Genomic DNA, 23,773 nt, shown 5'->3' on the forward strand with positions numbered 1-23,773 from the left:
CGCGTTGCGTTGAAAACCCTGGTGCACAGCTTATTAGGAAAATGTTAATGCTAGACCTTTGTACTGTAAGAATATTTGTGTTCTCTCAGCTGTTGTGACTGTCTATTCTCATACCTCAATTACCATTGTGCTTTTTATAATGAACCTCAGAGGGAAGTTTTCAGTATTAAGTCATGGAAAGACTACTGTTGTGAAGTTAGGTTTTGTGCACCAATTCCTCACTGGTTCTATATTACACATGCATGTGTTTGTGTACAAACAATAACCCTAGACATACTAACTGTATCATCTGTTCAGCAATGCAAATGTTCAGGAATGTTATTTTCTAAACCATTTTGCTAATATTCTATCAACCTCATCAGTTATGGGCTTTGAGTGTGCATGTAAAGATCAAAAAGGCAATCAGTAAAATCAGGTTGATCTGCAACCACAATTAATTAAAAGTTTAATTAACTATGTATTGTCATAAAATGATTAAACACAAATTTTAAAAAAGCAGATGCAAAATTAACGAATGGATTAAGTAAAACTAAAACCCTTGTATTCATTATACATTATAACTGCAATAAAGCTCAAATATCAGTGTCGCTGCTCACCATCACTTAGAAGCACTGATGAATCTTTCCTTCCATCTTAAATATTCGGTTGTTGCTCCCTCTGTGTAGTCATCTGCAGAACCTACAGTAGTGAAGTCTTATTTCTTCCTGTATACTGTTTCTGGTCATACTGAATTATATCATTTAAAAAGAATGGATATCAGTTCACAGACTTAATCGTACATGGAGCCAGGTGATGGGTAGGGTGTGATGGCAGGAGTTAGCATTATTAGGTGTGGTGTCCCTTTAAGAGCGCCATGCGGACGTGACGTCTCCATTCTGTTGGACATGAGCGACACAGAATGTAGAGTCCGGCAAAGTGTTGGAGAAAGTGAGTGTGATTGAATTCAGAGCCATCCTGACCAAATAAGAGGTATCCCATGCCTATATATTAAGGGGTATTCTGTTTCAAGTGTTAATAAACATCAGTGGCGATATATTTTCCTGTTTGTGAACATAAATTAGTGGCGTTAAACCAGTATGTGAAAGGTTAATCGTGTAATTCATAGATCGTGAATTTTCCATTTGGTTAACGACGAGTTTTGTGGTCATACAGTGTGGTGTCTTCTCACCCAGCGAACTGAGCCTGATTGTTGTTGCTGGCGTGAGTAGAGGTGATTTTCTAAACATCCATAGCTATGCTTTTTTTTTTTTTTTTTTTTTTTTTTTTGCTTTTTTTTTTTTAAACGTCTACACGGGTGATTATTGATGTATAGTATTCTCGCTATCTTAGTCTGGCACTTACCTCTGTTGTACCGTGTTCCATGGGGATAGACTTGTTACGGATTGCACGCCTCGAGAGTTTCTGTCGGTAATACTGTTTCGGCAACCGACGTGAGTGAGTTATGTGTCAATCCCATTGTTTTGGACGCTTACTTGATACCATTCCTCTTCTGCAATTCGCCTTGGCATGCTGGATATCAGCTTGGCAAAGTCTTGACTGATTGCAACCAGTTCTTGCCTGATCAGTGCTTGAAGTTGATCATAGTTTCTGTGTGTTTGTCCACCCTCTTTTTAAGGATAGACACAAAGTTTCAATGTTTTGTTCACCAAGCCACTTGGTTATCACTTTTGCTCTGTGACATAGTGCTCTGTCATGCTGGAAAAAAGCATTGTTCATGATCCAATTGCTCCTCATTGGGAGAAGTTCCTCTTGGAGGATGTTATTTTGATACCATTCCTCATTCATGGCAGTGTTCTTAGGCAAAGTTTGAGCAAACCCACTCCCTTGGATGAGAAGCAACCCCACACATGAATGGTCTCAGGATGACTCACTGTTAGCATGACACAGGACTCATGGTAGAGCTCACCTTTTCTTCTCTGGACAGTCATTTGTCCAGATGTCACAGATAGTCTGAAAGGGGGTTTCATCAGAGAAAATAACTTTACCCCAGTTCTCTGCAGTCCAATCCCTATACTTCCTACAGCATATCAGTCTGTCCTTTATGTTTTTCTTGGAGAGAAGTGGCTTCTTTTGTGCTCTTCTTGACATCAAGCCATCTTGCCCTTGCCTCACTGTTCATGCAGATATACTCACACCTGCCATCTGTGATCCTGTAGCAGCATCTTCTTTAGGAGACGGTCCTGGCACTTGCTTGACTTTCTTGGGCGCCCTGAAGCCTTCTTCACTGCAGTTGAACCTCTCTCCATGAAGTTCTTGATGATTCGATAAATGGATGATTTTGGTTCTATCTTACAAGCAGCAATGTCCTTGCTTGTGAAGTCCCTTTGATGTAATGCAATGATGACTGCACGTGTTTCCTTGGAGGTAACCATGGTTAACAGAAGAAAACTTCAAGCACCGCCAGCCTTTTAAAGCAACCAGTCTGCTCTTCTATTGAGCATGACGGAGTGACTTGCCTTGTCCTGGTTAACACTTTCACCTGAGCTAATAAGATGATCACTGAAATTGTTAGCAGGCCATTTTGTTGCAATGCTGAAGTGCAATGGCTGGAATGCAGTAATTTTTGAGATTAGATTTTCAGGGCAAGGAATGACTTTGCAATTAATTGCAATTCATCTGATCACTCTTTACAGTCTAAAGTTAATGCAAATTGCCACCATAAAAACTGAAGCAGCACACTTGTGAAAACAAATGTGTGCTAGTCTCAACTTTTGGCCACAACTGTATACATTTTGATATATATATATATAATGTGTGTTATTTCCTACACCTCATTTAAAATCCACACACAGAGATCTATTGTAATAAATACCTGTAATAGTCATTTGCCTTTGGTGTGCCCTCCTTCCTATGTGACGACAATTGACAATGACTATATATGGAATACAGGAAGCTTTTAGCCGCGCTTCTTTAAGCGTTCTTTTTATCGGTTTTGTGCACCGTATGGAGATTTGAGGGATCCAGTTCCAGAAGAAACGACAACGCCGTTATGTGGTTGGAAATGTAGCCAAGGACCTTGGACTCGATGCTAAGAGATTAACTGCTCGCAAGGTACGAATAGATACCGAGGACAGCAGCAGACGCTATTGTGATATCAACCTGAGTACAGGCAAATTGATAGTTCCAGGAACAATAGACTGAGAAGAAATTTTTGGGTCGAGGTTATCCTGCTATTTCAAATACAAACTGGTCTTGCAAAACCCGCTTGAAGTGCACTAAATATCGTTGCAAATTCAGGATGTAAATGATAACTCTCCGCAGTTTCCAAATGCGTGTATAATGTTTGATATTACGGAATTGGCAAATAAGGGCGATCGTTTCAGGTTTGAAAAAACTCATGACTTAGATATAGGATTTAACACAGTTCAAAGATATTTTCTCCAAAAGAACGAACATTTTAAATTGTCCAAGCGAATCCCGATGGAGGAGAATATGCAGAGTTGGTGCTAGAAAAAGAGCTTGATCGTAAGAAACAAAAATACATTGATCTATTTATTACTGCCACTGATGGTGGTAATCCACAAAGATCTGTAACTACATTATAGATGTAACTGTTCTGGACGCCAAAGCTATTATTCCAGTGTTTAGTCATCCAATCTATAGAGCGAATCTGACTGAAAACACACCTTTGGGCACTGTGGTGATTACAGTAAACGTGACAGATGCTGATGAAGGAGCAAATGGAAATGTTGCATATAAACTCAGCCGAGTATCAGATAAGGCAGCAAAAATATTTTCTTTTAATAAGACAAATGGGCAGATTACAGTGAGTGGAGATATTGATTATGAGCAGGTAATTTACTGCGAAATGAGAGTGCAAGCAAAAGACAGATCCGGTTTGGCATCCACTGCAAACATAGATATCGCAGACATAAATGATAACGCGCCTACTATAATTATAAGCCCATTGAATGCTCACATACATGAAAACACTTATGTAAGTACAGAGGCAGGCATAATTGATGTTCAGGATAAAGATTCGGCAGACAATTGGCACATCCACTGTACCATTCAGCAAAGTGTTCCTTTTAAATTAATTTCATTTGTTAACTATTTTTCTCTGCTAACTGCTCGTATGCTAGATAGAGAAAAAGAAGAAAAAAAGATTATAACATAATTATAGGTACTGATAATGGTTCTTCACCATTGTCTTCATTTGTTGCCATTCTCTATCAGATGTATCGATAACCCACCATTATTTAAGGAGCAATTATACAGTGCGTATGTAGCTGAGAATAACAAATCAGGCACCTATACCTGTTTTGTTAGTGCGACAGACACATACTGGAGGCAAAATGGCACCGTACTGTATTCTCTTGTGTCTATAATAATTTAAATGACTACTTTTACTTATACTTGAGTAATAATTATTTTAAAGCAACAGTACTTTTTACTTGAGTACAGTTTTTGGCTACTCTGCCCATGTCTCGATGGAAATCATCACTGCTATTTATTATGTTTTGTGAAGTTTTATCACAGGAGAAAGCCCAGACTGTTGTTTGATGGAGCAGTCGCCATTCCCAGTGCGTATCTCCCTCCCAACTATGCAGAGGTGGAGGGAGCTGGAACTCTTCACAATTCTTACTGTTATGACACATATCTAACGACACGATAATCCACCAATGACTTAAATGATAAAATTATTTAGTTTTACAAAAGATATGACACAGTGCGGCTTGTGAAGTCCCCAGTTCATTTTTTGTTATTCTGTTGGGGACAAAATGTTTTAAAACTATAGCATGGTGTTTGTTTTGTGCTGATGTTTTAAATAAATAGGTTTACCTGTTGCTGTATTACCCGTTGGTAACGGTAAATTTCTTCAAAGTCGACAGCCCTGACATGTCACAGGATAACAATCAATTTTATTCGTTCCGTATACTTTTACTGAATTTCTGATATTGCAGGAGGTTGAGGAATGATTTTACTTTTTGTGCTCTTCTACTTTCGCAATCATTTCAGTGTCTCTCCACAAAAAAATAGGATTCAATCATTAGATTAATCCTTCCATTACCGGTACAATGTTCTAAATGATTCTACAGAATTTTATTGTTTGCCACCCTTACCTGTTTATGATGAGGGATGGGCTTGCTCTACACAGTAGTACGTTGGCATTCATTTTTCGAAAAGCTGGAGTACAGATATGGAGAGTTCGAAGTTGCAATATACTAAAAATACTCAAAGGGTCGCTATTCACTAGCAGAGTAAAAATGAAAGCGCATCTCTACCCAGTATGATAAATTCGATAATATCCTGAGAAAGATAACCACAGCTGAATAAGGCTCTGAACTGTGCATGGGACTTGTAATACACGACATTAATTTGCTTATATGTTTGTCACTCACCAGGCCTTTTGAACGTTGAGAGAATGGATATTATTTTTTTGCTTCCGACATTATTTTCCTCGACATTTATTTGCTCTTTTATTTGCACTGCTCGTGGAGATTTGATTTATACGGTGCGAGAAGAAGCGAAGCGTCTTTACGTGATTGGGAATGTCGCGAAGGACCTCGGAATCGATGCTAAACGATTGTCTGCTCGTAAGGCTCGGATAGACACAGACGACAGCACGAAACGTTATTGCGATATTAATCTGAATAGTGGAAATTTGGTCGTGGCGGAAACAATAGACCGAGAGGAGCTTTGTGGGTCGAGAATGTCTTGCATTCTAAATTATGAGCTTGTATTAGAAAATCCGCTTGAAGTACAACGCATATCGCTCCAAATTGAGGATATAAATGACAACGCCCCACGATTTCCTAACGATCGGATTACGTTTGAAATCAGAGAATCTGCTGTTAAGGGCCAGCGTTTTCCCCTGGACGAAGCACATGACTCTGATATCGGACAAAACGCGGTTCAAGGATATTCAATTGAAAGAAACGAACATTTTGTTTTATCAGTGCATGAGAACGCAGAGCAGGGCAAACACGCTGAACTAGTGTTGGAGAAAGAGCTGGATCGCGAACAACAGAAGGAAATTAATTTAATACTCACCGCTACTGATGGCGGCACCCCACAAAGGTCTGGTACTGTAGTTATCCACATTAGTGTGCTGGATGCTAATGACAACAGTCCGGTTTTCAGTCAGTCTGTGTACAAAGCTTCTCTCGCTGAAAACGCGCCGTTGGGTGCCACAGTTGTAACAGTAAGCGCATCAGACGATGACGTGGGAGCGAATGGTGAAGTGAGTTATGAATTCAGTCGTATATCTGATAAAGCAACAAAATTATTTTCTATTGACAAGATGACTGGTCAGATTAAGGTTATCGGAAATATCGATTATGAAGAGGAAACATACTATGAAATGAGAGTGCAGGCCAAGGATGGACCTGGTTTAGCGTCCACTGCTAAAATTATTATAGATATCACTGACCTAAATGACAACGCACCTAGAATTATTCTGAAATCACTGAACGACCCCATACCAGAGAACGCCGCCGTAGGCACGGAGGTGGCCATCATTAATGTTCAGGATAAAGATTCAGGAGATAATCGACAGATCAGATGCTCCATTCAGCAAAATGTCCCTTTCAAATTAAATCCCTCCATCAAAAATTACTTTTCTTTGGCAACCACAAATATGCTGGATCGAGAGACAGAGTCAGATTATAATGTCACTATCACTGCTACTGATGGAGGTTCTCCACCATTATCTTCCTCCATGACAATTCATTTATCTGTAGCAGATGTCAATGACAACCCACCTGTATTTCATCAGAAATCCTACAGTGCCTATGTCATGGAAAACAACAAACCAGGCACTTCTATCTGTTCTATTAGAGCGACAGACCCAGACTGGAGGCAGAATGGTACAGTGCTATATTCTCTGGTGTCCAGTGAGGTCAAAGGTGTTCCAGTGTCCTCATTTATATCAATGAATTCAGACACAGGAGTGATCCATGCTGTGAGGTCATTTGACTATGAGCAGTTCAGAAAGTTCAAAGTTCAGGTTGTAGCCAGAGACAATGGCTCTCCTCCACTCAGCAGCAATGTGACTGTGAGTGTGTTCATAACAGATGAGAATGATAACTCTCCACAGATATTATACCCTGCTCTGGAGGGAAAGTCTTTAATGACTGAGATGGTACCTAAAGCTGCTCTCTCAGGCTCTCTGGTCTCCAAGGTGATTGCTGTGGATGCTGACTCTGGACAGAATGCTTGGCTATCATATCAGATTGTGACGTCTACTGATCCAGGGCTTTTCTCCATTGGTCTCCATAGTGGAGAGATCAGGGCACTGAGGGACATTACTGAATCTGACAGCATGAAGCAGAACCTCATTATCTCAGTGAAAGATAATGGACAACCTCCTCTCTCTGCTACCTGTTCTGTGTATTTACTTATTTCTGACAACCTCGCTGAAGTTCCAGAACTTAAAGACATGACTTATGAGGAGAGCAATTCCAAACTAACATCATATTTGATCATCGCACTCGTTTCTGTGTCCACCTTCTTTCTGACTTTCATTATTCTGATCCTGGCTGTGAGGTTTTGTCACAGGAGAAAGCCCAGACTGTTGTTTGATGGAGCAGTCGCCATTCCCAGCATGTATCTCCCTCCCAACTATGCAGAGGTGGAGGGAGCTGGAACTCTTTGTAGTTCTTCCAATTATGACACGTATCTAACAACAGGCTCACACACCAGTGACTTCAAATTTGTCAGCTCTTACAATGAGAACACACTTCCAGCTAATCAAACACTGAAATTTGGCCAAAATGAACCTTTTGGGACAAGCTCAGTCAATCTTAATCGCACTGCAGATGCAGAGCAGGTAAGGAATTTTTTCAGAGATTAACAGTGAAATGTATTGTCCTTTATTGTCATTTTTACATTAGATTCATAGTGATCCTTTAATTCTGAATTTTAATATTGCCTTCTTGTGCAGTTTTTGCTTAATTGCATAAACATTGTTTAAGTTACTAAAATATTATTGCTGTTTTAAAATACTTTACCCAGTTTTAAAAACTATACAGACATTTTGAGCAAAATGAAATGCTAACTTTAAAAACATGAACATAAAAATTGCTGAATTTTATTTCTGAAACAAATCTTGAGTTTCAAAGTACACCAGGAAAATGGCTATGCTTTCACAAATGATAGACTTTTTATTTTTCCTGCATCTATAAGTCAGCAAATAGAAAGTGCAGAGCTTCAGTATGTGATGCTGTCCATCAGGAAAGGTGAATATATTAATCTGACTATCCGTAATGAATGCCGAAATAGTAATAACACAGTACTGTATAACACACATTACAAGTCTAATAGAGACTCCTGTTTTCATTTTTAAAAGCTTAAAATATAGACCACTATAAAATGATACAAGCAATGCTCAATCTGTGTTTGGTGAAATGTTTGTCTAATGTACCCCACATTTCAAATGAAACTGTTTGTCTGCTTGGATGAGTGCAATCATCCTCATCTTCCACCTTTTGTCCTCTCACTTTCCTCATCCACTGTTTCCACCACCTTTCCCTGCACCAGATTTCACACCACATATTGCATAATTACTGTTAGCCCCTCTTTATGCATGCATATGTTCCTGTGTAAATGTGCTTGGTTGTTTATTGGAGGAATTCTGTCGGACATATATGGTCAGATCATTCTTTATTCTATGAATGACTCATCTATCTTATAGATTTGTACATGCAAAAGCCCATTCAACTTACCTAACCCAATTGAACTCTGTCCCTGCATTATATGGAAAAATAACATTTTGACTTGATTTTTTTTCATTCCATAGCATGGGCACAGATGTGTAGAGAACAGATCTGCAGTGATTGTTTAAGAACAGCAAGAGTTCTGTTGCTGATCCTGAAATTTGTGCATTTTTCTTAATCAATATCTTAACAAAAACAGTAGACGAGTTTATAATGAAATTTGTGCCAAGGGATAGTACCCTATATAATTGTTTTCAAAAAGATGTTTAGCAAACTGAAGTCACAGTTAACTCCGTGCAAATGTTAGTTTTGCACCAATGACATAAGAGAAACACCTGGGCATCCCTTACTGAGAATTGAGTGCCAGCCTGCAGTAACAATGTGTAAGCAGTTGAGGGAAAATGTAAATGTATTTGATCTTACAATATTTTTGTAGTGTGCTAGTCCCGGTGAATTTTTTTTTTTTCCAAAAAATGTCTTAACGAATTATATGGTTTCATTGTTTGCTTTCTACGTTTTCTTTCAAAATTATAATTTTGATTTTTAATTTTTTTTTTGTTAATGATATGTTCACTGTACGGGCGTACGTGAAAATATTTCAGCACTATTACGTTCTGGACAGCGGCAAGACTTTAGAAAGTGCATTAAGAATGTAGTTTTGTAAATAAAAAACCTCAGATAAAAACGTTTGGTTGGTGAGTTGCAAAAAAGCCCACTGTGACACCACATTTTGAAAAGATGTTTTAAACCCCATAATCTGTCGTCAAATCAGAAAAAAATACATTTACAGCGTGATGTATACATTTTCATATCATTGATTACTCTCGAGCTGGATGTATAAATAAGTAATCTGTAAATACAGCGTGTGTTTAAACGTTTAGAGCATTAACAATATCCTGCAGTTAACAGAAAATACACAGAGCGTCGCTATTCACTAACAGTACATGGGAAGACGTCCATTCCCACCCAGCTATTTAATATTTATCCACACCATCTAACAGGAGCGCATAAGATGTAATGCTAAGTAGACTACCCAGTTTTAGAAAGGGTTGTGTTTAATGTATATCTTTCTATTTCTTTTCCTTTAACAAGCTCGTCGACGATGGAATACATTATATTTTCACCTTTTCTGATCCTTTTGCTATTATGTTGCACAGTGCACGCTGCCCGTGGAGATTTGACCTACACATTTCCAGAAGAAACGAAGCTTCAGTACGTAATTGGAAATATAGCAAAGGATCTCGAAATCGACGCTAAACAGTTATCGGCTCGTAGAGCGCGGATAGACACGGATGATATTAATAGGTATTGTGACATTAACCTGAGAACAGGCGATTTGATTGTTTCTGAGACAATAGACCGAGAGGAGCTTTGTGGTTCAGCAATTCCGTGCGCTCTTAATTATGAGCTCGTTTTAGAAAATCCGCTTGAAGTCCATCGTGTATCTCTCCAAATTCAGGACATTAACGATAACAGCCCTCGATTTCCTAATGACCGCATCGCTTTAGAAATCAGTGAGTCCGCCATCAAGGGCCAGCGCTTTCGTTTGGATGAGGCGTATGACACTGATATTGGAAATAACGGAGTTAATGGTTACACTCTAGAGAAAAATAAGTACTTCGCTTTATCCGTTCAGGGGAGCACGGACCGAGGAAAATATGCTGAATTAGTACTGGAGGAAGAACTGGATCGTGAACAACAGAGGGAAATTAATGTATTACTTACCGCTACTGATGGCGGCACCCCACAGAGGTCCGGTATGGTAGTTTTGCATGTGACTGTGCTAGATGCCAATGACAACACCCCTGTTTTCAGTCAGAGTGTTTACAGGGTCACTCTAGCCGAAAATTCACCTTTAGGCACAGACGTAGTTAGAGTTAGCGCCGCAGATTCTGATGAAGGAGCAAATGGGGAAATTACGTATGAATTTAGTCGGGCTTCAGATAAAATAGCTAAATTGTTTTCTATTGATAGGACAACAGGACAGGTTACATTAAAGGGGGAGATCGACTATGAAAAAGAAAAATACTATGAAATAGGAGTCCAAGCTAAAGACGGTCCCGGCTTAGTGTCCACGGCAAAAATGATTATAGATATAATTGACCTAAATGACAATGCACCTAGAATTATTCTGAAATCTCTGAACGACCCCGTACCAGAGAACGCCGCTGTAGGCACGGAGGTGGCCATCATTAATGTTCAGGATAAAGATTCAGGAGATAATCGACAGATCAAATGCTCCATTCAGCAAAGTGTCCCTTTCAAATTAAATCCCTCCATCAAAAATTACTTTTCATTGGCAACCACAAATATGCTGGATCGAGAGACAGAGTCAGATTATAATGTCACTATCACTGCTACTGATGGAGGTTCTCCACCATTATCTTCCTCCATGACAATTCATTTATCTGTAGCAGATGTCAATGACAACCCACCTGTGTTTCATCAGAAATCCTACAGTGCTTATGTCATGGAAAACAACAAACCAGGTACCTCTATCTGTTCTGTTAGTGCAAGAGACCCAGACTGGAGGCAGAATGGCACAGTACTGTATTCTCTGGTGCCAAGTGAGGTCATTGGTGTTCCAATGTCCTCATTTATATCCATTAATGCAGACACAGGAGTGATCCATGCTGTGAGGTCATTTGACTATGAGCAGTTCAGAAAATTCAAAGTCCAGGTTGTAGCCAGAGACAATGGCTCTCCTCCACTCAGCAGCAATGTGACTTTGAGTGTGTTCATAACAGATGAGAATGACAACTCTCCACAGATATTATACCCTGCTCCAGAGGGAAAGTCTTTAATGACTGAGATGGTCCCTAAAGCTGCTCTGTCAGGCTCTCTGGTCTCCAAGGTGATTGCTGTGGACGCTGACTCAGGACAGAATGCATGGCTATCATATCAGATTGTGAAGTCTACTGATCCAGGGCTTTTCTCCATTGGTCTTCATAGTGGAGAGATCAGGGCACTGAGGGACATTACTGAATCTGACAGCATGAAGCAGAACCTCGTTATTTCAGTGAAAGATAATGGACAACCTCCTCTCTCTGCTACCTGTTCTGTGTATTTACTTATTTCTGACAACCTTGCTGAAGTTCCAGAACTTAAAGACATGACTTATGAGGAGAGCAACTCCAAACTAACATCATATTTGATCATCGCACTCGTTTCTGTGTCCACCTTGTTTCTGACTTTCATTATTCTGATCCTGGCTGTGAGGTTTTGTCACAGGAGAAAGCCCAGACTGTTGTTTGATGGAGCAGTCGCCATTCCCAGTGCGTATCTCCCTCCCAACTATGCAGAGGTGGAGGGAGCTGGAACTCTCCGCAGTTCTTACAATTATGACACGTATCTAACAACAGGCTCACGCACCAGTGACTTCAAATTTGTCACGTCTTATAATGAGAACACACTGCCTTCAACTCATACCCTCAACAGGATTCAAAATCAGATTGATCCATTTGAAGATAATTCATTCACTGTTGCCTCATCAGATTCTGAGGTAAGCATTTGCAGCCTTATTGAGTGTAAATCTGAAATGTTCTGTTTTTGAATTATAAACACCATTTTAGATTATATTTATATATTTACTTTATCTCTTTAAAATAAGTGCTTTAGTGATTCTCAAATCTTGCCTCCTCTAAATATTAATAATTATTTATTTATTTTATTTGTGTGATACCTTTCAAAGATTTCTCTGGAAACTATTGCTTTGTTCATGCTTTGCTTCCATGGCTGTCATTGTTCAGTGACATTTTAAGTGCTAATACTTTGTGTAACGGTGTTGCCTGAGTGCCTCAGGGCAAGGGGCAGGATGCACAGACTCCATCGATGTGGACAAGCAATTATTAATACACAAAGACAATGGCACTCATATATAACACCAACGATTAGCATGAACAAGAAACAGTTAACACTAAGCAAAAGTGGTGAACACGAATATATTTAACATTGACAATAAGAACAAGCATACAAGGATGATGCTAACATTAACATCAAAAATGACCAACAGTCCTACACACTATTACAAGGGTTTAAATCCACACAAACAAACAAGGTGCAGGTGTGTGCACAGGCGTGGTTACAGACAAAAAAGCCTCCCACTGCACACGGCGGGCCAAACCACGTGATTCGTGAGAGACGAGCATTCCATTACACTTTGGTTCAAAGGTTAATTTTTTATGTTTTATTTTTAGTTTTTTTATAATGAAATCTATTATTTGTAACTCCAGTTTATATGCATTTTTCTATGCATATATACATTTGTGCATGATTTGAGCAAGGATTTTGTTTCTAATTTTGATGTTTATAGATTGATCCTATTTTTATAAAAGTTGGATCTTCCACAAAATTAGGATATTTATAGAAACATCTTACATTCTGATGGATGTTTATTCACACTGTAGCTTTTATCCTAAATATTTTTGGAAAATCCCTTTCGTTATGCAGTGCTCTGGAAAGCAGGCTTTCAGATTATATTATCAAGGATGTGAAATGTATGGTTTTGTTATTTGGACTGTGTCCTTTTCAATATTGATAAAACCATTTGATAAGATAGAACTAGAAATAATAGTTGTTCCTTGTTGCTGCTGCCGATGCCCATTTTAACTCATAGTTACACATAATGTCAACTAGTGTTTCTAGGTTCATAACTTCACATTTGATTTTACACAGTAAATTTAGAATTATTATTTTATTTTTCCTGTCTCTGTCCCTCAATAATGTTAGTGGTAACTGAGCTGTCCTTTCTATGTCTGAAGGTCATGGCTTTGATGCTTTGTCATGGCTGTGGGCCTTTCAGAACATTTTTACTTAAACTGGAACTTTTTTCAAGTGCTTTGCATCTCTATTTGTCTCATAATTGCTGATTTGCTACTTTATGACACAACTTCCAAAACAAAGTGTTTATAGCAGTATGATAAGCCTTATTAACTACTTCTGTTTGTTGCTGTTTGCAGACTGGGATGTGTTGTGGCAATGTGGATTTTTAATAGACAGTAATTAAAAGTCCTGACTGAAATGTTTCATAAGTTACCATGTTTCACAACACAGCTTAATGCCTACTTGTGCAAAGCTGTTTGTGAATTGTATTCTCTTTAAACTTGTAAAGTCTAACTACATTGATTTCAAATATAATGAATAGTTGTGACTTTGAAATTATAAATTAAACATTTAGTGTAACCACCAGTCATTTCATCATGTGAACAGGGTATATATTTTGCATTGCAACTTGTATCAATTACATGTTGGTATCAATCTTTGAATCCAAAGAGTTTTTCACCAGCAGATTGTTTTTCCATCAGTAAATTGGAAACGCCAGTAGAATTAGCAGTGTTTCTAAAAACATCTTTAGCTGGTTCTTGTTCTTGTCTATTACTAATTAGCAAGTGTATTTTACCTTCTACTGGGACACATTTCATATTATTTTTGGTAGAAAAATGGAGTGTTTTATTGTCAGCGTTGTCATTCTTCTAAAACTGTGTAACCTCAGGCAATCTATAGTGCCAAAATCAAGTCGGACTGGGAGCTATCCATGGTTCTGAAGTAAAAGGTTACATTGCATCTAATCAGTTGTGGGCATGCCGTAGTGTGCTTTAAACTGCATCTTCTTTGAGAGCTTTGCAGTTCTTTATACGTGGGTTATTACTATTGTTCCATGATTTTGATGTTATAATCAACAATGAATATAGCAATTGAATTTCAAGTTTTCTGTGGCGTGTATTTGCTATTGTCCCCGTCATTATTCTGCACCCTACGCTCATACTGTAAATGCAAATAGACATATACCAACTGCGGAGATCTTAGTTATTCAGTCTAACACCTCTGCACTTCATCGTGAATACCATTTGATGCTTTTATTCCCGATAACTTCACAATCCAGTAAAAATAATTTTAGTAGCTTCAGGTACATGCTTGTCTTATTAAAGTCTTTTGACGGACTTGCGGTATGTGTAGTAAACCTCAAATACTCAGAGCGTCGCTGTTCACCATCACTTTAACGTATCCTCCGTAAATTTCTGCCCATCTCTTAAATATTCAGATGCACGTTTCTATGAAAGCAAGAACAATCGCCAGGCAAAATGGAGTAGTCTGGTCTTTTTTCACTCGAATACGATTTAGTTGAAAATATTGAGAGATTACATTAACAACGTTAAGTGGAATTAAACGAGAGAGCAGCATTTCATCTCAACCAACATGGGATGGAGGAATCTTACACTTTCGTTATCTTCTCTGCTCATGGCATTATTTTTCTGTCATTTGCGGCACGCCCGAGGAGATCTGAGCTATACAGTTCCAGAGGAAACCAAACGCCAGTATGTGATTGGAAATATTGCTAAAGATCTCGGACTCGATGCTCAGCGACTGTCGGCACGTAAGGCCCGAATAAACACGGAGGACAGCAGCAAACGGTATACTGATATTAACCTGAACACGGGAGATTTGATCATGGCAGAGACAATCGACAGAGAGATGCTTTGTGGTTCAAGAATTAACTGCATGTTGAATTATGAGCTTGTTTTGGCCAATCCCCTAGAGGTTCACCGCATTTCACTGAATGTTGAGGATGTTAATGATAATGCTCCAAAATTTCTTAATGAGCGCATTACGTTTGAAATTCTCGAGTCCGCTTTGAAAGGGCAGCGTTTCCGTTTGGATGAAGCGCATGACTCTGATATCGGACAAAACGGGGTTAAGGGCTATTCTCTCCAGAAGAATGATCATTTTGTTTTGTCTGTACACGATAACAAAAACGAGGAGAAATATGCTGAACTTGTATTGGAGAAAGAATTGGATCGTGAACAACAGAAGGAAATTAATTTGATTCTTACCGCAGTTGATGGTGGGACTCCTCAGAGATCGGGATCCGCTATTATACACATCACTGTGCTGGATGCTAACGATAATGTTCCAGTGTTTACTAAGGAGGTATATAAAGTCGCTCTAGCGGAAAACGCGCCGTTGGGCACAGAAGTAGTTACCGTGAGTGCAGTAGACGCTGATGAAGGAGCAAATGGGGCAGTCTCTTATGAATTCAGTCGCATTGCTGATAATGCAGCACAGTCATTCATGATTGATAAACTGACTGGAAAAATTACGGTAATTGGAGACATTGATTATGAGAAGGAAACATATTATGAAATGAGAGTGCAGGCCAAAGATGGATCTGGTTTAGTATCCACTGTGAATGTTGTTCTAGTTATCACTGATGTAAATGATAATGCTCCAAAGATTATTCTCACTTCTGTCAACAATCCAATACCTGAGAATGCCATTGTGGGCACGGAGGTGGCCATTATTAATGTTCAGGATAAAGATTCAGGAGATAATCGACAGATCAGATGCTCCATACAGCAAAATGTCCCTTTCAAATTAAATCCCTCCATCAAAAATTACTTTTCTTTGGCAACCACAAATATACTGGATAGAGAGACAGAGTCATATTATAATGTCACTATCACTGCTACTGATGGAGGTTCTCCACCATTATCTTCCTCCATGACGATTCATTTATCCATAGCAGATGTCAATGACAACCCACCTGTATTTCATCAGAAATCTTACAATGCGTATGTCATGGAAAACAACAAACCAGGCACCTCTATCTGTTCTGTTAGTGCGAGAGACCCAGACTGGAGACAGAATGGCACAGTACTGTATTCTCTGGTGCCAAGTGATGTCATTGGTGTTCCAGTGTCCTCATTTATATCCATTAATGCAGACACAGGAGTGATCCATGCTTTAAAGTCATTTGACTATGAGCAGTTCAGAAACTTCAAAGTCCAGGTTGTAGCCAGAGACAATGGTTCTCCTCCACTCAGCAGCAATGTGACTGTGAGTGTGTTCATAACAGATGAGAATGATAACTCTCCACAGATATTATACCCTGCTCCTGAGGGAAAGACTTTAATGACTGAGATGGTACCTAAAGCTGCTCTCTCAGGCTCTCTGGTCTCCAAGGTAATTGCTGTAGATGCTGATTCAGGACAGAATGCTTGGCTGTCATATCAGATTGTGAAGTCTACTGATCCAGGGCTTTTCTCCATTGGTCTTCATAGTGGAGAGATCAGGGCACTGAGGGACATTACTGAATCTGACAGCATGAAACAGAACCTCGTTATTTCAGTGAAAGATAATGGACAACCTCCTCTCTCTGCTACCTGTTCTGTGTATTTACTTATTTCTGACAACCTTGCTGAAGTTCCAGAACTTAAAGACATGTCTTATGAGGAGAGCAACTCCAAACTAACATCATATTTGATCATCGCACTCGTTTCTGTGTCCACCTTCTTTCTGACTTTCATTATTCTGATCCTGGCTGTGAGGTTTTGTCACAGGAGAAAGCCCAGACTGTTGTTTGATGGAGCAGTCGCCATTCCCAGTGCATATCTCCCTCCCAACTATGCAGAGGTGGAGGGAGCTGGAACTCTCCGCAGTTCTTACAATTATGACACGTATCTAACAACAGGCTCACGCACCAGTGACTTCAAATTTGTCACGTCTTATAATGAGAACACACTACCTTCAACTCATATCCTCAACAGGATTCAAAATGATAATAATCCATTTGAAGAGAATTCTTTCAGTGTTGGTTCTCAAGATTCAGAGGTAAGCCTATGCAGACTTATAGAGTGTACATTAATTATTTGCTTCGTGTTTACATGCTTTGCCTCTTTCACTGTTTATTGTTTAGTGTAATTTTGTGTGCTGGTGATTGTGAACAAAAATTAGATTTGAGATGTTTTTGTACTGTACCAGCAACTTATTTACTTTTTCTAATATTACACAGTGGGATTTGAGCATGATTCAGTAAAGACTGTTTTTTTCTACTGGTTGATGGCTCTTTTTTAGAAAATCACACCTTAGGTTTTAGCATAAATATTTTCTATAAATCACTTTCAGTATGCCATGCCATGGCAAGCAGCCTTTCAGTTGATCAGAGATCAGGAACGTGACATGTATGATTTTATTATCTTGGCTGTGTCTTTATAATTTCGATTAAAGCCCAGTTGAGAGACAGAACAGAATAAAATATTTGTTCATGATAGATGATGATTATATGCATGTCACGGAACACTCATCTCCCGTGAGTCACGTGGTTTGGCCCGTCACGTGCAGTGGGAGGATCCTTTTTCGTAGCCACACCTGCACACACCTGTATTGTGTTAGTCTTTTGTGTATTTATACTCTTGTCATTGTGTGCAGTGTTGTCAATTATTGTTGATGTAAGGTGTTGGTGTTAAATGTTACTGTGTTTATCGTGTTTGTTCCGTGTTAACCGTGTGGTGTTTATTGTTTGTAAATCATGTGAGTGCCCTTGTCTTTGTTTCAATTAAATGTTCGTCCTTGTCGAGGAAGTCACTATGAAAATTTCATAGTGTTCTTTTTAGATTTGAAAATATGCATGAATGTAAAATAAGTTTCTTGCTCCTGGATAGTTAAATTTTTGACATTTAAACAATACATTTACCTGACACTTTTATTCAAAGCTACTTACAAATATGAGTGAATAGAGCGTTAATTGAGCAATTGGGAGTTAAGGGCCTTACTCACAGTGTGCTTTTTGTGTAAGTGCATGCCTGGCACATCTCAGGATTCATGTTTCTCACATTCTGTAAAGTCCACATGAGGTTGGAATCTGTTACTTAGCAAATGTACTATTACTGCTTATCACTTTTACTTTTATTTGTGAAGTCTACATTTTTTTTTTTATTAATTTGTATTATGTAACTTTTCTTGAAGTAAATAGTGATAGCTTCAGTTCCAGTGAATAGTCTCTTTGGAATAGTTTGTAATTTTGTGAAGCTGTTGCTATATGAGCCTGTTGCATGCTGGAATTGATGTGGTCACAGTGTTGGCAGGCCAAGTTCAAAGTGAAAAACATGTTGCGTTGAAAACCCTGGTGCACAGCTTATTAAGAAAATGCTAATGCTAACTCTTTGTACTGTAAGCATACCTGTGTTCTCTCATCTGTTGTGACTGTCTATTCTCATACCTCAATTACCATTGTGCTTTTTATCGTGAGCCACAGAGGGAGGTTTTCAGTATTAAGTCATTACTTAGAAAATGTAGCCAGGTGATGGGTAGGGTGTGATGGCAGGAGTTAGCATTATTAGGTATTGTGTCCCTTTAAACCAGGATGGGAAAAGTTAGCAGTGAAGTGTATAGATGATGAATTTTCCATGTGGTTAATCACAATTTTTGTGGTCATACAGTGTGGTGTCTGCACATCCAGGGAATTGAGATGATTGTTGTTGTTGCTGGCATAAGGAGAGGTGGGTTTCTAAACATCTATAGATTTTAATTTAAGAAACAATGGTGATTATTGATGTATTGCTTTCTCACTACATTAGTCTGGCACTGCCCTCTATTGTACCGTGTTCCATGGTGATTGGCTTATTATCGTGTTACGGATTGTACGCCACATGCATTTCTGTCGGGTACTGAGTATTGGACACCAGCATGAGAGTTTTGTGTCAGTCATATTGTTTTGGATGCTTACTTGTAGATTAGAGAACAGTATACAGTGATTTGTTAAGGCAGGTTATCTAAAAGTCACCCCTTTTCTTGTTAGTGCATGTAATAGCAGCATTCTAAGATCCTAAGCTGTTTGTGCAGGAGAATATTGTTTATTTTCTTCTCTGATTTCTCACAGTAAAGGCTACTGTTTCATTTCATAGGTACAGTCGTGGCCAAAAATTGAGACTAACAAACGTTGGTTTTCAGTTTACTGCCTCATTTATTTTTTTTTTAGATCCTTTTGTCAGATGTTTATATGGTATAATGAAGTACAATTTTAAGCATTTCATAAGGTTTTTTTTTTTTTTTTACTTTTTATTGACAAAATACAACCAGTTTAAGCAAAGCCTTAATATTTACAGTGTTGACCCTTCTTTTTTAAGACTTCTGCACTTCACCTTAGCATGCTGGATATTAGCTGGGCAAAATCTTGACTGATGGCAACCCATTCTTGCCTAATCAGTGCTTGGAGTTGATCACAGTTTCTGTGTTTTTGCTTGTCCATCCTCTTTTTGAGAACTGATCACAGGTTCTCAATGAGATTGAGATCTGGGGAGTTTCCTGGCCATGGATCCAAAATTTCAATGTTTTGCTCACTGAGCCATTTAGTTATTACTTTTACCCTGTGACATGCTGTTCCATCATGCTGAAAAAATATTGTTCATCAACAAATAGCTCCTAGAACATTGGGAGAAGTTCAATTGGAGGATGTTTTGATACCATTCCTCATTCATGGCAGTGTTCTTAGGCAGAATTTTGAGCAAGCCCACTCCCTTGGATGAGAAGCATCCCAACCTGTGAATGGTCTCACGATGCCTCACTGTTAGCATTACACAGGATTCCTAGTAAGGCTCACCTTTTCTTCTCCTGACAATAATTTGTCCAGATGTCCCAAACAGTGTGAAGGGGGCTTCATCAGAGAAAATAACTTTACCATAGTCCTCAGTAGCCCAATCCCTATATTTCCTGCAGGATGTCATTCTGTCCTTGATGTTTTTCTTGGAGAGAAGCAGCATCTTTGCTGCCCTTCTTGACACCAAGCCATGCTCCAAAAGCCCTCATCTCACTGTGCGTGCAGATGCACTCACACCTACCTTCTACTATTCCTGAGCAAGCTCTGCACAGGTGGTGACCCAATCCTGTAGCTGCATCCTCTTTAGGACACAGTCCTGGTGCTTGCTTGACATTCTTGGCCACCCTGAAGCCTTCTTCACTGCAACTGAACCTTTCTCCTTGAAGTTCTTGATGAGTCAATAAATGGATGATTTTGTTTCCATCTTACAAGTAGCAATGTCCTTGCTTGTGAAGCCCCTTTGATGTAATGTAATGATGACCGCACGTGTTTCCTTGGAGGTAACCATGGTTAACAGAAGAAAACTTCAAGCACCACCAGCCTTTTAAAGCAACCAGTCTGCTCTTCTATTGAGCATGACAGAGTGATGTCAACAGCCATGTTAACACTTTACCCTGAGCTAACAAGAAGATCACTGAAATGATGTTAGCAGGCCATTTTGTTGCAGGGCTGAAATGCACTGGAATGCAGTAATTGTTGTGATTAAATTTTCATGGCAAGGAATGGCTTTGTAATTAATTGCAATTCATCTGATCATGTGCTGAGGTTTTAAATAAATAGGCTACCTGTTGGCTACCTGTTGCTTTGACTGAATTTCTGATATTGCAGGAAGTTGAGTAATGATTTTACTTTTTGTGCTCTTCTCCTTTTGCAATCATATCAGCGCTGCCATCCTGGAAAGCATCTCCCCACAAAAATAGGATTTAATCATTAGGTTAATCCTTCATTACCAGTAAAATGTTCTAGATGATTCTACATAATTTTACCTACCCAAATCTACCCAATTTTACCACCCTTACCTATTTATGATGAAGGATGGACTTGCTCTACACAGTAGTACGTTGGCATTCATTTTCTGAAAAGGTGGAGTACAGATATGGAGAGTTCGAAATTGCAATATACTAAAAATACCCAAAGGGTCGCTGTTCACTAGCAGAGTAAAAATGAAAGCGCATCTCCACCCAGTATGATAAATTCGATAATATCCTGAGAAAGATAACCACAGCTGAATAAGGCTCTGAACTGTGCATGGGATTTGTAATACACGACATTAATTTGCTTATATGTTTGTCACTCACCAGGCCTTTTGAACGTTGAGAGAATGGATATTATTTTTTTGCTTCCGACATTATTTTCCTCGACATTTATTTGCTCTTTTATTTGCACTGCTCGTGGAGATTTGATTTATACGGTGCGAGAAGAAGCGAAGCGTCTTTACGTGATTGGGAATGTCGCGAAGGACCTCGGAATCGATGCTAAACGATTGTCTACTCGTAAGGCTCGGATAGACACAGACGACAGCACGAAACGTTATTGCGATATTAATCTGAATAGTGGAAATTTGGTCGTGGCGGAAACAATAGACCGAGAGGAGCTTTGTGGGTCGAGAATGTCTTGCATTCTAAATTATGAGCTCGTGTTGGAAAATCCGCTTGAAGTACAACGCATATCGCTGCAAATTGAGGATATAAATGACAACGCCCCACGATTTCCTAACGATCGGATTACGTTTGAAATCGGAGAATCTGCTGTTAAGGGCCAGCGTTTTCCCTTGGACGAAGCACATGACTCTGATATCGGGCAAAACGCGGTTCAAGGATATTCAATTGAAAGAAACGAACATTTTGTTTTATCAGTGCATGAGAACGCAGAGCAGGGCAAACACGCTGAACTAGTGTTGGAGAAGGAGCTGGATCGCGAACAACAGAAGGAAATTAATTTAATACTCACCGCTACTGATGGCGGCACCCCACAAAGGTCTGGTACTGTAGTTATCCACATTAGTGTGCTGGATGCTAATGACAACAGTCCGGTTTTCAGTCAGTCTGTGTACAAAGCTTCTCTCGCTGAAAACGCGCCGTTGGGTGCCACAGTTGTTACAGTAAGCGCATCAGACGATGACGTGGGAGCGAACGGTGAAGTGAGTTATGAATTCAGTCGTGTATCTGATAAAGCAGCAAAATTATTTTCTATTGACAAGATGACTGGTCAGATTAAGGTTATCGGAAATATCGATTATGAAGAGGAAACATACTATGAAATGAGAGTGCAGGCCAAGGATGGACCTGGTTTAGCGTCCACTGCTAAAATTATTATAGATATCACTGACCTAAATGACAACGCACCTAGAATTATTCTGAAATCACTGAACGACCCCATACCAGAGAACTCCGCCGTAGGCACGGAGGTGGCCATCATTAATGTTCAGGATAAAGATTCAGGAGATAATCGACAGATCAGATGCTCCATTCAGCAAAATGTCCCTTTCAAATTAAATCCATCCATCAAAAATTACTTTTCTTTGGCAACCACAAATATGCTGGATCGAGAAACAGAGTCAGATCATAATGTCACTATCACTGTTAATGATGGAGGTTCTCCACCATTATCTTCTTCCATGACAATTCATTTATCTGTAGCAGATGTCAATGACAACCCACCTGTATTTCATCAGAAATCCTACAGTGCCTATGTCATGGAAAACAACAAACCAGGCACTTCTATCTGTTCTATTAGAGCAACAGACCCAGACTGGAGGCAGAATGGTACAGTGCTATATTCTCTGGTGTCCAGTGAGGTCAATGGTGTTCCAGTGTCCTCATTTATATCAATGAATGCAGACACAGGAGTGATCCATGCTGTGAGGTCATTTGACTATGAGCAGTTCAGAAAGTTCAAAGTTCAGGTTGTAGCCAGAGACAATGGCTCTCCTCCACTCAGCAGCAATGTCAGTGTGAGTGTGTTCATAACAGATGAGAATGATAACTCTCCACAGATATTATACCCTGCTCCAGAGGGAAAATCTTTAATGACTGAGATGGTCCCTAAAGCTTCTCTGTCAGGATCTCTGGTCTCCAAGGTGATTGCTGTGGATGCTGACTCAGGACAGAATGCATGGCTGTCATATCAGATTGTGAAGTCTACTGATCCAGGACTTTTCACCATCGGTGTCCATAGTGGAGAGATCAGGGCACTGAGGGACATTACTGAATCTGACAGCATGAAGCAGAACCTCATTATCTCAGTGAAAGATAATGGACAACCTCCTCTCTCTGCTACCTGTTCTGTGTATTTACTTATTTCTGACAACCTTGCTGAAGTTCCAGAACTTAAAGACATGACTTATGAGGAGAGCAACTCCAAACTAACATCATATTTGATCATCGCACTCGTTTCTGTGTCCACCTTCTTTCTGACTTTCATTATTCTGATCCTGGCTATGAGGTTTTGTCACAGGAGAAAGCCCAGACTGTTGTTTGATGGAGCAGTTGCCATTCCCAGCGCGTATCTCCCTCCCAACTATGCAGAGGTGGAGGGAGCTGGAACTCTCCGCAGTTCTTACAATTATGACACATATCTAACAACAGGCTCACGCACCAGTGACTTCAAATTTGTCGCATCATATAATGAAAGCACACTTCCTGCGGGTGGGATTCAGAAACTGGAACAAAATGATCCATTTGGTGTGAATGTGATCACTCAGAGTAATACAGCAGATGATGATGAGGTAAGTGCTGTCTGTCCA

At 39.4% G+C, this 23,773-nt stretch overlaps 2 protein-coding genes across 8 annotated transcripts in view; both read left to right on the forward strand.

Moving 5' to 3' along the window:
* Window positions 1-23,773, forward strand: part of LOC113588740 (protocadherin gamma-C5-like) — a 206,808-nt gene that overhangs the window by 41,579 nt on the left and 141,456 nt on the right. The window lies entirely within an intron of this gene.
* The window catches only part of LOC145643372 (protocadherin beta-16-like), a 38,465-nt gene that overhangs the window by 3,204 nt on the left and 11,488 nt on the right, over window positions 1-23,773 (forward strand). The window lies entirely within an intron of this gene.

Source organism: Electrophorus electricus, chromosome 19 (assembly GCF_041902795.1).
Source record: "Electrophorus electricus isolate QZ-2024a chromosome 19, ASM4190279v1, whole genome shotgun sequence".
Taxonomy (NCBI): domain Eukaryota; kingdom Metazoa; phylum Chordata; class Actinopteri; order Gymnotiformes; family Gymnotidae; genus Electrophorus; species Electrophorus electricus.